This window comes from Canis lupus, chromosome 32, assembly GCF_011100685.1.
Source record: "Canis lupus familiaris isolate Mischka breed German Shepherd chromosome 32, alternate assembly UU_Cfam_GSD_1.0, whole genome shotgun sequence".
NCBI classification, from domain to species: domain Eukaryota; kingdom Metazoa; phylum Chordata; class Mammalia; order Carnivora; family Canidae; genus Canis; species Canis lupus.
Window position 1 is genome coordinate 11,604,901 of NC_049253.1, and position 15,013 is coordinate 11,619,913.

General features: G+C 35.7%; 1 protein-coding gene across 7 annotated transcripts in view; it reads right to left on the reverse strand.

The window, feature by feature from the left end:
- Positions 1-7,741, reverse strand: part of SGMS2 (sphingomyelin synthase 2) — a 130,704-nt gene extending 122,963 nt beyond the window's left edge. For 4 of the 7 annotated variants that reach the window (XM_038581954.1, XM_038581953.1, XM_038581949.1 and 1 more), the window contains exon 1: positions 5,375-5,483. The gene's annotated coding sequence lies outside the window, so the exon portion shown is untranslated. Of the gene's footprint in view, positions 1-5,374; positions 5,484-7,598 lie in introns of those variants that run through there. The other 3 variants (XM_038581955.1, XM_038581956.1, XM_038581950.1) reach the window with 3 other exon arrangements.
- Between the last annotated feature and the right edge of the window lie 7,272 nt (positions 7,742-15,013).

Sequence of the window (15,013 nt, forward strand, 5' to 3'; positions counted from 1 at the left end):
CTTCCATACCTGCCCTCTTTTTCACTCCTCTTCTCTTCTCTTTTCTCTTCTTCCTCCCTCCCGCCTTCCTTTCTCTTTTCTTTCCTTCCCACCCTGTTTTCTTCTAAGAAAAATGTAGTGAGTCCATGCTACACATCAAGTATTGTGTAAGCTGTGAGAGAGACCTAATCCCCTTTTAAATTTTTTTTTTAATTTTTTATTTATTTATGATAGGCACACAGTGAGAGAGAGAGAGAGAGGCAGAGACACAGGCAGAGGGAGAAGCAGGCTCCATGCACCGGAAGCCCGACGTGGGATTCGATCCCGGGCCTCCAGGATCGCGCCCTGGGCCAAAGGCAGGCGCCAAACCGCTGCGCCACCCAGGGATCCCCCTAATCCCCTTTTAATGGTAATTTTACTTTCTGAGTTGGAAGATTTAGACGGACAATTGGGAAACTAAATGAGGAATAGTGTCAAATAATGATAATTTTCTGTGCCAATGGAAAAATACTCCAATAATTTTACTTATATTGTCTCATTTATCCTCAACAACTCTATGAAACTAGTAGTATTGCCTGCCCTCTTCTACAGAAGGTGTGACTGAGGCCCTGAGGTAGTTAAATAACTTGGCCAGGGATGTGGAGTTAGTAAGTGGTGGAAGTGCCAAATGTAGGCAGTCTGACTCCAGAAACTGTAGTCTTAACCATTAAACTATACTACACAGTGGAGAAATTCTTTAGTTGAAGAGAAGGGAGAAAATTAAAGAGTTTGGTTGGTTTATTTTGACTATAAAAACAACAAAAAAAGTTTTTCTGTGCCTTTTATATGGATACAATTTTAACCTAGCTTAGCAGTGAAGCTTTCATCTTGATTATGTGGTTACTATGGATTGTTTTACTAAAGTTTAGCTCATAGTTCTTTTTTATATATGGGATCCAATTTGGCTTGAAGACATGCTCCAAATTTTGACTGAAGGACTGGAAGGTGTATTGGCTGCAAACTAGATTGATCAACTAAACCTTCCAAATGAATTGCTTCACAAACAGGTTTGGCAAAGGATATGTGTTTAGTGAAGATAAATGTCATGTCTAGGCATTGGTAGAGTGTTCCCCTAGGAGAGATGGCTAATATTGCACAACTAGCATTTCCCATGGCAATTTTGAGATAAATAAGGGAACCTTTCAGTTTGGGAATTGACGTGCTATCTACAATTACAGCCTTATCCAATAGCTCATATTTCAGATGCTAAAGATAGATGCTTCAGTTATAGTATGTGTGTGTTTTAGATGTATCAAATGGTTTCTATTTTTTTTTTAATATAGAAATGTGCCAAATAACTCTAGAGGGAAAAAAGAGCTCTTTGTATACTTGGATAACAGTCCTTTATCAGATGTATGTTTTACATATATTTTCTTACAGTATGTATCTTGCCATTTTCTCATTTTCTCTACATTGCCTTTCACAGAGAACAAGATTTTAATTTTAGTGAAGTCAGTTTATAGATCATTTCTTTTATAGATTATGCTTTTGGTGTTGTATCTAAAAAATCATCTCTAGGGGCTCCTGGGTGGCTTAATTGGTTAAGCAACCAGCTCTTGATTTCAGTCCAGGTCATGCTCTCAGGGTTCTGGGGTTGAGTCTGATCAAGCACTACATCAAGCCCCATATTGAACCTTGCATTGAGCCCCACGTGGAGCCCTGCATGGAGCTCTGTGCTTAGTGGGGAGTCTGCTTCTCTCCCCCTCTTTCTCTCTAGCCCTCCCCCCACTTGTGCTTTCTCTTTCAAATAAATAAATAAATAAATAAATAAATAAATAAATCTTTTAAAAAAAAGTCATCTCCATACCCAAAGTCAATTAGTTTTCTCTTATATTATCTTTAAGTTTTATAGTATGGTATTTTACATTTAGGTCTATGATCTATTTTTAATTAATTTTTGTGAAAAGTGTCTATATCTAGTATCTAGATTCCTTTTTTTTTTTTTGGCATGTGGGCCAGTTGTACCATTTGTTGAAAAGATTATCTTTGATTCTTTGTCAAAGATTAATTGACTTTACTTATGTAGGTCTATTTCTAGGCTCTTTGTTCATTTTGTTGATTTATTTGTCTATTCTTTCACCAATACTATACTATTTTGATTAATGTAGCTCTGTAGTAAGTATTCAAGTCAAGTAGTGTCAGTCTTCTGACTCTGTTCTTCTCTTTCAAAATTGAGTTTGCTATTCTGGGTCTTTTGCCCCTCTGTGTGAACTTTAAAGTCAGTTTGTCAATATCTGCAAAATAACTTCCTAGGCTTTTGATTGCTATTGCATTGAATGTATAGTTCAATTTGGGAAGAATTGGCATCTTGACAATATTGAGTCTTCTTATGCATGAATGTGGAATATCTCTACATTTATTTAGTTCTTCTTTGATGTCTTTCATTAGAGTTTTGTAGTTTTCCTCATATAGATCTTGTACATATTTTGTAAGATTGATTTCATGTATTTCATTTTTGGGGTGCTAAATGGTAATGTGTTCTAAATTTAAAACCCACTTGTTCATTGCTGGTATATAGGAGATCAGTTGACTTTTTAAAAAATATTTATTTATTTATTTATTCATTCATTTATTCATTCATTCATTCATGAGAGACACAGAGAGAGAGAGAGAGAGAGATAGAGGCAGAGACATAGGCAGAGAGAGAAGCAGGCTCCACGCAGGGAGCCCGACGTGGACTCGGTCCCGGGACCCTAGGATCACGCCCTGGGTCGAAGGCAGGCACCAAACCACTGAGCCACCCAGGGATCCCCTGACTTTTGTATATAAACTTTGTATGCTGCAATCTTGGCTATAATCACTTAATAGTTCCAGGCTCATTTTTTTGTTGTTGTTGTTGGTTATTTCATATTTTTACATAGACAATCATGTCATCCTAGTACTGGTTCCCATGGAGGTTTCTGCTCCAGTAAATTGTAATTCTCTGTATCTGCCTATCTCTCCAATATGGAGGGGGGCAGGGGAAGTGGCTTGCCCTGTGACTTCATTTCTCTGAGGAATCTAAGAGGAGTTGTTGATTTTTCTGCTTGTTCAGCTTCTTGTTGTTAGGACCACGTGATGACTTCTAAACTCTTTATGTGCCAGACTAGAAATCTAGGTTTTCTCCTTAATATCTTTTAATAGTTGATTCTTTTTCATATTTCACTGCAATGGGCATTTAGTTGTAAACATTTTCAAATAAGTGCATTTCTATAACTATTAGAACTATGTGTTTTGGGGCACCTGGGTAGCTCTGTCAGTTGAGCATCTGACTCTTAGTTTCAGGTCAGGTCATGATCTCAAGGTCATGATCTTGGGGTTGTGAGATCAAGCCCCATGCTGGGCTTTGCACTCAGCCCAGAGTCTGCTTGAGATTCTCTCTCTCCCTCTGCCAATCCCCTGCTCTCCCTTTCTCTCTAAAAGAAAGAAAGAAAGAAAGAAAGAAAGAAAGAAAGAAAGAAAGAAAGAAAGAAAGAACTACATGTTCTGATAAATTGTTGCCTTTACTTATTAAATTCAATTCTAGTGCCTCTCCACTGTTATAGTGATATTTTGTACAGATATTTGTGCTGGTGAGACATACTTACTTTCAAATGTAAGTAAAAAGGTAAAAAAAAAATCACATTATAAAGCTACACAATATTTTGAACCATCTGCCACTTTGCCTTCCTATTTCTGTGAACATGGGATTCACTATAAATTAAGATGTTTAATAAGGTCAGATTAAATTGTTATTTTTTTAAACTGGAAATGAATGGAGATTCTCTATGTTTTTTCTTATACTCCTAGGGAAAAAAAAAAGAGACAATTTTGATGTTACCTTGTCATCACAAACAAGCAGATTTTGGTTATTTTAGTAGCAGAGATAAAATAGCTAGCTACTCAGAAGTTTCAATCTATCTTTTTAAAAAAATATAAGGTAGGAGTTCAACATATGTTCATAAAACCTTTTTAAGCTAAATTATTTTTTTAATATTTGAATAAATAATAGTAGAAAAAATTAAAATCCCCAAAGAGCATCCATTGTAAATTATGTTTTCCTGATCTCTTTGCCCAGAGAAAACCATTCTCGACAGTTTTCTTATAATCTTTCCGGAAATAGTCTACAAATATATTTTCACAAAAGGTGGTGATGATAGTGATCCCAAATGACAACATTTATGACAGACACTGTTCTAAGTATTTCATTTTTTTAAAGTTTTTTTGTTTACTCATGAGAGACACATAGAAAGAGAGGTAGTGACAGAGGCAAAGGGAGAAGCAAGTTCCCTGCAAGGAACCCAATGCAGGACTCAGTCCCAGGACCCTGGAATCACACCCTGAGCGGAAGGCTGATGCTCAACTGCTGCGCCACCCAGGTGTCTCTGTACTAAGTATTTCACAGAAATTGATTTCTTTAATCCTCACACCAGGTGCATGATATATATTTAGCTGTATGATAGTACCTTTTAAAAATAAATAAGTGGAGGATTAGAGAGGGTAAGTAACTTGCCCAAGGTCACACAGCCAGTTTAGAAGAGCTGGGATTCTACTTCAGGGAGTTAGCTCCATACTACATCAGTATACTGTCTGCAGACTCAACACACTGTTTTTGGACATTTTATTTTTCACTTAGTATTTTACTTTGGAAATAATTTCTATCAATATATTTAGAATTAGTCTATTCTTTCTGGTGGCTGAATCCTCTTGATTATATCAGTTCCCAACTTGGAACATTTGGCAATGTCTAAAGATATTTTTTGGGGATCCCTGGGTGGCGCAGCGGTTTGGCGCCTGCCTTTGGCCCAGGGCGCGATCCTGGAGACCCCGGATCGAATCCCACATCGGGCTCCCTGCATGGAGCCTGCTTCTCCCTCTGCCTATGTCTCTGCCTCTCTCTCTCTCTGTGTGACTATCATGAATAAATAAATAAAATCTTTAAAAAAAAAAAAAGATATTTTTGGTTGTCATAACTGGCATCACTACTGGCGTCTAGTAGGTAGAGTTTAAGGACATCCCCAACAACAAAGAATTATTTTAGTGCAAAATGTCAGTAGTACTCATGTTGGGAAACCCTGCAGTATACTTTTATTTTATCTGTTACATATTTTTCTAAACTAAATTTAAATTAAAATTTTTCTCAGTCAGAAATCTGATTGTGTACAGTTGCACTCCAGTTTGCATAAGATGAAAGAATAAAGAAACAAAATCTAAAATTAACAATTCTAGATGATTTTGAGGATTGATAGAAACTTTTCCTGTTTGTAAAAACCGCAAAGTTTCTAAGAAAGGCAAAATTGAGAAACCCTAAAGTTGAAAGCATTTTCGGATTGATCTAAGTAAGCCTCTCTAATACTTAGAGTGAAACACATCAAAATACAAAGTTAATTTTCATTACCTAATGAACATACTGGTGATCCAAAATGAGTTCAATTCCAGAGAAGATTGGGGTCCCTTCATTTTTAGGTATAGAGGACTGACCAGCTTTGCCAAGTCTCCTGTTCCTACTGGAACAAAAAAAAAAAAAAAAAAAGCTGACGGAGTGAACCACCTATGAAAATAAAGTAACAATTCCCTAATGAGTATTATTTAGATAATTTATATTTTATTTTTCAAAAATAACAAAAGTAATACATGTTTGTGGTAATTCAAATAATATTGAAGGATATGAAGAAAAATGAAAAGTTTCTCTTACTGCTCAGCCTAATCTTACTTCTTAAGGATAATCATTATTAAGAGTTTGTTAATAATCTATATCTATTTCTTATGTATGTGCAAACACCTATGTATCTATTTATTATAAATACACACATTTGGTATTTTTCCTACAACAATGAGCTCCAACTATTTATTTATTTATTTTATTTATTTTATTTTAATTTTTATTTATTTATGATAGTCACACAGAGAGAGAGAGAGAGAGAGGCAGAGACATAGGCAGAGGGAGAAGCAGGCCCCATGCAGGGAGCCCAATGTGGGATTCGATCCGGGGTCTCCAGGATCGCGCCCTGGGCCAAAGGCAGGCGCCAAATCGCTGCGCCACCCAGGGATCCTCCAACTATTTATTTAAACCTCTTTTCCCACCTTCACCCCACCATTCATCCGTTTGTCAACCTAAGTCAACTCAAACAGATCTAACTCGTTATCTTTAATTCACCATGTAATATGTTATATACAGGTATACCAAATTTATTTAGCTATTACATTATTATGGATTTTTTAGAACATCTCTAGTTTTACCATTAGATAACGCAGCAAGTAGCATACTTATATTTGCATACTTTTATAATTATCTCTCAAGGATTGATTTCACGAGGTAGATTTATTAGGTTAGAGGATATGCACATTTAAAATTTGATAAGTACTGTCAGTGCATATGATTGCCTATTTGCTCACAGCCTACTGAAGAAATTGGAAAGAATTATAAATGACTAATGATAGAGACACAAATAATTATGGTACTGCAATAGATGAATTCTTATATGGATATTAATAGATGGATTATAGTATAAATACTAAAATGTTAAGCACAAAGGAGGCCTTACAACATGAAAATGTTTACAATACCAAGGGTAAAAAGTTGAATGCTTTGTATGTAAAATTACACATGAATAGGGTTGAGAAATGGAAGAGTACATGAACAAGTGAAAACCATTTGAGTGAAAGTAGAGATAATTTTTTCCCTTTTTTGGTTCTTTGGTATTCTTGTGTTATTTGTACAATAAATATAATAAAAATGAGAACCTTTAAATAATTAACAGAAAAGATAAATATAAAAAATTTTAATCAGATTTATTGGCTTATCTTAATGTAGCCTTAATTTGCTATTTATCCCTTCCAATAGACAATGACAAATTATATGTGTATTCATGTTGTTGGGATTGGGTGCTTTAAAAAGATGATCTTTCTTTCATAGAGAATGGCATAATGCTGAAAAAAAATCACTGGCACATCACATTTTGAAAGTTATTGGTAGGTACCAATGCAATAGATTTAGCACAGTCTCTTGAATTTGGACAAATGTTCATTTGTTTAAATTTTCTTTTTGCCCAAGTAGGTCATAAAAGGTTTCTTTCATTCAGTTTTTTTCTTATATAAGTTTTTTTTTTGAAGATTTTATTTATTTATTCATGAGAGACCCAGAGAGAGAGAGAGAGAGAGAGAGAGAGAGAAGCAGAGATACAGGAAGAAGGAGAAGCAGGCTCCATGCAGGGAGCCCGATGCGGGGCTCAATCCTGGGACTCCAGGATCACGCCCTGGGCCAAAGGCAGGTGCTAAACCGCTGAGCCACCCAGGATCCCTCTTCTATAAGTTTTAATGACAAAAACCAAAGTTTTGAAGATGATAAAATAGTAGAATTGTGGTAAGAAATATTTTTGCTCAGGGCGCCTAGGTGGCTTTGTCGATTGAGCACCTGCCTTGGGCTCAGGTTGTAATCCTGGAGTCCTTGGATGGAGTCCTGCATCAAGCTCCCTGCTCAGTGGGGATCCTGCTTCTCCCTCTCCCTCTGCTCCTCCCCCACTCCTGTGGACTCTCTTGCTCACTCTCTCTCTCCCTCCCAAATAAATAAAATCTTAAAAAAAAAAAAGAAAAGAAAGAAAAAGAAAAAAGAAAAGAAATACCTTTGCTCCTCTTGAAGGACAGGAAGGCCTTGGCCAGGTCCTTGAGATGGGCCCAAGTATTCAGGCAATAGCTTAACTTAAAAGATGAGAGCAGGCGTGGCCTAGGGTATGTATGCCTGGTTCTGAGAGAGCCATCCAACATGAACAGGAGTTGCCTTTTGTGATGTAATGGAAAATAAGGTTACATAGGTAGAGGGCAGGGAAAGAGGAGAACAGGCATTGAAAGCCAGACAGAAAAGAGTTTGTATCGAATGCATTAAATTGGATTGATTGAAATAAGGAGACACTAAGATCCTCAGCCAGGAAACGAGAAAAAGTGAACAGCTGTTATCTTTGCAAGGATGGAGAGGCATGTTCTTATTTAATTCTGGAGTAGGGGCAAGAGGGACATGTTCAGTTTGAAAGCAAAACAGCATTTTGTCTCATTGCTTTAAATTGGTTTTAGTTACAAAGTTTGTTTTATTTTAATTTCCAAATAACATTGAAAGAATACATGGGTTTGGTGGTTATTTTTTGTTTATCAAATGCAATCATAGGTTAAAAATTATTGAGAAATACAGAATGTAAGCCCATGTATTACTATTTTTCACTAATAAAATAGTAGAATATAACAGTTATAGTTTTTTGAAAGTTATAATTTTATTCTATTTTATTTTATTTTATTTTTGAAAGTTATAATTTAAAAAATTATAATCTAAAAAAATGACCCACCCCTTCCTGTGCCCAATCTCACCAATCAATTTCTGATCTTTATGCCTTCTGGTATTTATCTTTTTACATAAAAATTCTTATTTATGCTGCTGTATCATGATACAGCCATTTTATACATGATCAATTGATCTTTTCACATTGGTAAATGAAGATCTACCTCTTATATAACCACCCTATGTTCCTTCTTCCTAAGGTTTATCCCATATTCACATTATTTTGACTGTCAACATATTTTTCACTGCTGACCTTAGTAATATACCATTATTACACTTCTTTCTCTTTCCCTGGAGTCAATAATTCATTTGGTACTCATCTAAGTAAGTTTTCACATAACCCAATACTTGTCAGATAATCTGAATTCCATTTTTAATTTATTTCCAGAAACTTTAGCTCTCTTGCTCCAATCTTGACTGATTGCTTTCTAGCCCCATTTTATGATTTGTCATCCTTCACTGTCTTTTGCTATTGTTCTGGAAAATCCTCTTACCCTCTTTCTGTTGGATCCTTTGTTTCTAGAATCATATTTTCTTCTTTACAGGTTTTCTCCCTGTTTGTTTGAGACTTTGAGTGCCTACAAATGGCCTACAAATGGCTTTGAGTATGCAGGGTATTCTCAGGGGGCATTCAGTTTCTGCACAGAAAGAGACTCAGGTCTTGTGTCTGGCTGACACGTTCAAGGACCTAGATAGGGAAAGAGGGCTGGTGGTAGGTAGGTGAGGATGTTTTTCTCTGATAATTACATGGACTTCCATTTAATCTACCAATTTTTAGCCCCTCAGCTCCCCTGGAGCTTTCTGTACCTGCTGTCTTTAAGCTCAGAATCTTTTTGATTCATGCTCTATAGGGAATCAATCTTAAATCTGAGAATTTGGGAGAGAAAGTCACCGGGCTCTATGAGACCTAATGTCACTTACACTCACTTCTAAATGATTCTCTTAATCCCAGATGTGCACCTCAAAGTCCCTTTCTACAAAACCCCATTCTCAAGCTTTTGCAGCTTGTTCTCTTTCCTCCTGCCAAAGACACCCAGGTTCAGCTTCTCCTACTCTTCTAAGTCATCAGCTTTCCATCCTCCAAAGCATGTTGATATTTCCTTCCTACTGTGTCTTCTCTCCTGAGCTTTTAAAAAAATATTTTAGACCTGTATATTTTAGATATGATTATTGTCACTGTAAGGGGCATTCAGGAGAGAATGGAAGTGTTGCGTTCTATTTACCATATTGAATCAGAAACCCCTATTTTTATTTAAAATCCTGTGATAGCACATTATTTTCTTTACCTTTCATTATGAAATTTGTTTTTCAAAGATAATTTTGGCAGAAATATAAGTAATGAATTGAGTCATCATTTTTTTTTAATCAATAGGATTAAAATAAGATTAACATTACCATTCTTTGAACTGCCTTGGAAAATGTGATTTTCAGTTGTTCACACATGACTTATCATTCTTTTGAAAATCCTTTCCTTTCACCAGTGCCTCCCTGTGATTAGTTTATCACATTGATTCAAATACAACATTCTTATGTCTCTGCAAGTGTATCATCCTTTTCCATACTCTCTAATTCCTTTAAAATTGCATTTCTCAGTACATTTACATTAGTTATTATACCTTCTCTGTATAATTATATTTCTGGAGAACACAGTGGCTGATATAAAACTGCCAAGGTAAAAACAAGGCGATATTCGGGTTACCAATTCTTGTACATATAACTCTAAGAATTTTATAATGAATTTCTTTTAAAATCCCCAACTTTAATATTATATATGCCTGCCTTCATCTCTGGAATTATCTGTGTATTTACAGTATATGAAGCAAGGAAAGGAAAATTATGGATAAAACTGTGTTAATGAATGTATGTATTATATCAATATAAAAATAAAGTGATAATAGTTGATATAAAATTTAAATAATTAATATTTAAGAAACTAAACACCAAAGCAAGTAACCAAAAGCATCTCCTATATACTAACAGCTAGGGTAGTTGTTTTTTGGCAATATTTCTAGTGACTTAGGGTGATAGATAATCTCTGTATGCTATCTAAACGGAAAAACCGTTGGGGTTTGAGATGGCAAACAATTGATATTATTGATTTCTTCACTGAATTGACTGTTAGTAATGTATAAACATCATCAAATTTGCTCTACTGTTCACACTTTATGAATTTAGTTTTATGTGTGATGAGCTTAAGTTAGCTATGTGTATATACATATACTCATTTTTATAAAGCCATTCATGTTGAAAAATTAAATTTAAATCAACTATGGACTGGCTTATAATAGCTCCTCTATGTTGTCCCTTATAACAGAGCTATCTTTAAATTAAGTGGCTGCTCAATACACATTTGCTGGCTTTTTTGTTGTTTTTTGCAATTTGTTCAAGGCTTTTGGTATATAAAAAGTAGGTAAGCCATAAGGGAATTTGTCTAAACAGAGTGTACATATATCATGTAAGAATTATTTTTTATGTGCTAGAAAGAGGCAGGAATGGATTCATTTAAATTGCACTGGGAAAAGCATTATTCTGCTAGGTGTGCTTTCCTACTGTGTCTAATTAATCTACTAAATTATCAGCTTACTTTATATCTTCCACCTCCTATAAATAGCCTCCTTTCTCAGAATTTTAGATAAAAGGAAGCTTACTGCCTAGGCAGGATGCCCTGACCAGTTAAACCTGCCTCATACTCAGCAGACTTTTTGCTTCATTGACCTTCCTCTAGACCTTCCAACCTAAATATCTGTTTTTTTGTTTTTGTTTTTTTCCAAAGCTTACTTCTAGATTATGAAGCACAGTTTGGAAAAAGATACACAGAGCTCACTGGCTTTGTGATTATTTGATGGATTTCCAACATGAGCTCAATTTTACTCCCTAGATACCCTCTTTTCCAATTGGCTATATAGACGATTTGAAACCTTTATCACTTTAACCAAGCCTACTGCCATAGGTGTACTCCCTTTATCTCTGCCTTATCAGAGCAAATAAAAAAGCAGTTGCCACTTAATGAGCACTAACTGCCAAGCCCTTTCAACCAAAATGCACAGTGGGTCTTTTATCTCCTTTCCATAGGTGAAGAAAGTGAACTGCAGGAAAGAAAAGAAGCATGCTCAAGGGCATGTGGGTCACACATACACATAGCTCATCAGATACCTGATTCATGCTGTATTATGTTTTTCGTTTTCTCTTTCATTCTCTTTTTAAAAATTTATTTATTTATTTATTTTTTGAGAGAGAGAGCACACAAGCAAGCACAAGCAGGTGGAGAAAGAGGGAGAATCAGACTCCCCACTGAGCAGGGAGCTCAATCCCAGGATCCTGAGATCATGACCTGAACTGAAGGTAGACCTTTAACCTACTGAATTCCCGTTTACTCTTTTGTTTTACTCTTTTTAAAAATATATTATTTGATATGGACAAAATATATAGTATATATCATTGTTAAAGCTAAATAATAAAATGAATGTCCACAATCCCATTGTTTAATTTAGGAACTGGAACATAATAGTACTGTTACATCTACCTGTGTTCTTCCCTTTCGTATTCTCTGGTTTCTCCTCCCTCCCAGAGGTTTTGTATTTATCATTCTCTTGCTATTTTTTAACTTTTTGTTTTAAAACAATTTAAAGCACAGAAAAGTTTTAAAAATATTACAAAAAAGTTCCTGCATACCCTTCAATAGATTCAGCAATGATCAGTTTGCCATATTTGTTTTCTGGTTCTCTTTCTCTTATGCATAGTGTTATTTCTGAAGCATTTGAGAATAAATTGCATATAGCATGCTTCTTTGCCTCTAAATACTTGGGTGTATGTTTTCTAAAAATAAGTATTAAACACACTCAGTTATCAAAATCAGAAAATTTAACACTGCTTATGTTACTCAATTATCTACAGTCCACGTTCAAATTTTCATGTTTACCCTAATAAAATATGCTTTATAGCTGTCCCACTCCACTCCTCCATGGCCATAGCCCACATCCCCTACCAAAGTATCCAGGTCAGGGTCACATATTCTGTTTAGTTTTCTCCAGTTTCACTTGATCTGGAACAGTTCCTCAGTCTTTGTGTTTTTTGACCTTCAGATTTTTTAACAGTTCAGGCCAATTACTTTGTGACTGTCCTTCAGTGTGGGGTTTCTTCATAGAATGTTTCTTCATAATTAGATTTAGGTTGTGAATTTTTGGCAGGATTACTATGTAAGTGAGGTCATGTCCTTTTCAGTGCAACACTCAGGAAACCCATATGTCATTTTTCTCCATTTTTGGTGATGGCAACTTGGATTTGTTGGTTAAGATGATGTCTTCCAGGTTTATCCACTTTATAAGCACTATTTCCCCCATTGTAAATAATAAGTAATTTGTGGAGAGATCTTTAAGACTATGTAACTATCCTGTTCTTCATCAAATATCAACCCAATAGTTTTGGAATCCATTGATAATTTTGCCTGAGTCAATTTTTCTACAATGCTTGCCAAATGGTGATTTTCTACCTCCATCATTCCTTCTTTTTTTTTTTTTCCATCATTCCTTCTGCATGAAATTCTACTATATGGGAAAATTCTTCCTTCTTCCTTATTTATTTATTTATTATTAGTAGAAACTCATCTGTTTCTTTAATCTAAGTTTGAACTTTCATCACTGATCAGCATGGCCACATCTGTCATATATCAACTTTCCATATGTTCTTGAATCTTTCTGGGCTCTCTTGTTCAACTAGTCATTTGGTTTTCCCTTTGCCAAAGCAACACTATCAATTATCATGACTTCATCATTAGTTTCAGTGTCTGGTTGGCCAACTTCCCTCTTATTATTAAGGAGCGCCTTGGATACTTCCCTTTGCCATATAACATATCAATATCAGCTGTCATGTTTCACAAAAACTTCTGTTGATACCTGGAATTATATTAGCTCTACTGGTCAATTTTGGGAGAATTCCATTTTTATTGTATTATTTATATTTGTATAGATATTAGTTATATTTATTATCATATTTAACCCAAAAGTCACCCAGTAAGTACTTTTTTGTAACTTAAGTTTTATTATGAGCATCTTCTGCTGTCAACACTTACTTAATACATCCAATTTAATTCAATATATTTAATTATGAAATTGAATATATTAATGTATTTAGTTGACTTAATTTAATATACTTCACCATATAATATACACCACATCACCTCAGTAAATCAGCTTCTAGTGGACATTTCAGGTAGGGTTTTTGTTTTGTTATTTTGTTTATTGCTGCTAGTCTAAGCAATGCCACATGGTAATTCTTGCTAAATTTTGTGGACCTCCTTATTATGTCCACCTGAAGAAACTGTTACTCCTCAGATTTAAGTGACCCACAAACTGCTGGTGGCTGGAAAAACAGGAAGTAGCTGAATCAGGATCTATCCTGGGTTTGTGCTTGGCAGAGTGGGAGTCCCACTTCTACAGATCACTGATATGGGGCTCAGCGCAACTTTCTTCACCTCAAGTTCCTCACCTGCAAAATGTGGTTAACACCCATTGCAGAGGGGTGTGCTAAAGACCACATGAACCAATGTAACAATGTAATTGGCCCTGACCCTAGCACTTAATTTTTTTGTAACTTAAATGTTAGTGACATACAGTGCAATATTGGTTTCTGGAGTAGAATACAGTGATTCATCACTTACATACAATACACTGTGCCCATCACAAGTGCCGTCTTTAATACTCATGACCCATCTTCCCCATTCCCAACCCACCTCCCTCCAACTACCCTGGAGTTTTCTCTATCATTAAGAGTCTCTTATGGCTTGTTTCCCTTCTTTTCTCCTTTTCTCCTTTCCCATATGTTCATCTGTTTTGTTTCTTAAATTTCACATATGAAGAGATCGTATAGTATTTTTCTTTGACTTATTTCATTTAGTATAATCACTCTAGCTCTATCCACATCATTGCAAATGGCAAAATTTCTTTTTCTGATGGCCGAGTAATATTCCATTGTGTATATATATACCACGTCTTCTTTATCCATTCATCAGTCGATGGACATTTGGGCTCTTCTCCATAGTTTGGCTATTGTTGATAATGCTGCTATAAACAAACTTTTTGAAGAACCTCCATACTGTTCTCCAGAGTGGCTGCACCAGTTTGCATTCCCATCAACAGTGCAAGAGGGCTCCTCTTTCTCTGAATCCTTGTCAATATCTGTCATTTCCTGATTTGTTAATTTTAGCCATTCTGACAAGTGTGAGGTGGTATCTCATTATGGTTTTGATTTGTATTTCCCTGATGATGAGTGATGTTGAGCACCTTTTCATGTGTCCATTAGCCATCTGGATGTCTTCTTTGGAAAAGTGTCTATTCACATCTTCCACTCATTTCTTTTTTTTTTTCTTAAGATTTTATTTATTTATTCATGAGAGACACAGAGAGAGAGAGAGGCAGAGACACAGGCAGAGGGAAAAGCAGGCTCCATGCAGGGAGCCCGACGTGGGACTTGATCTCGGGTCTCCCGGATCTCGCCCTGGGCTGAAGGCGGCGCTAAACCGCTGAGCCACCCGGGCTGCCCCTTGCACCCATTTCTTAATTGGATTATTTGTTTTTTGGGTGTTGAGTTTATAAGTTCTTTATAGATTTTGGATACTAACCCTTTATCAAATACGTTGTTTGCCAATATCTTCTCCCATTCCATAGGCTGCCTTTTAGTTTTGTTGATTGCTTCTTTTGCTGTGTAGAACATTTT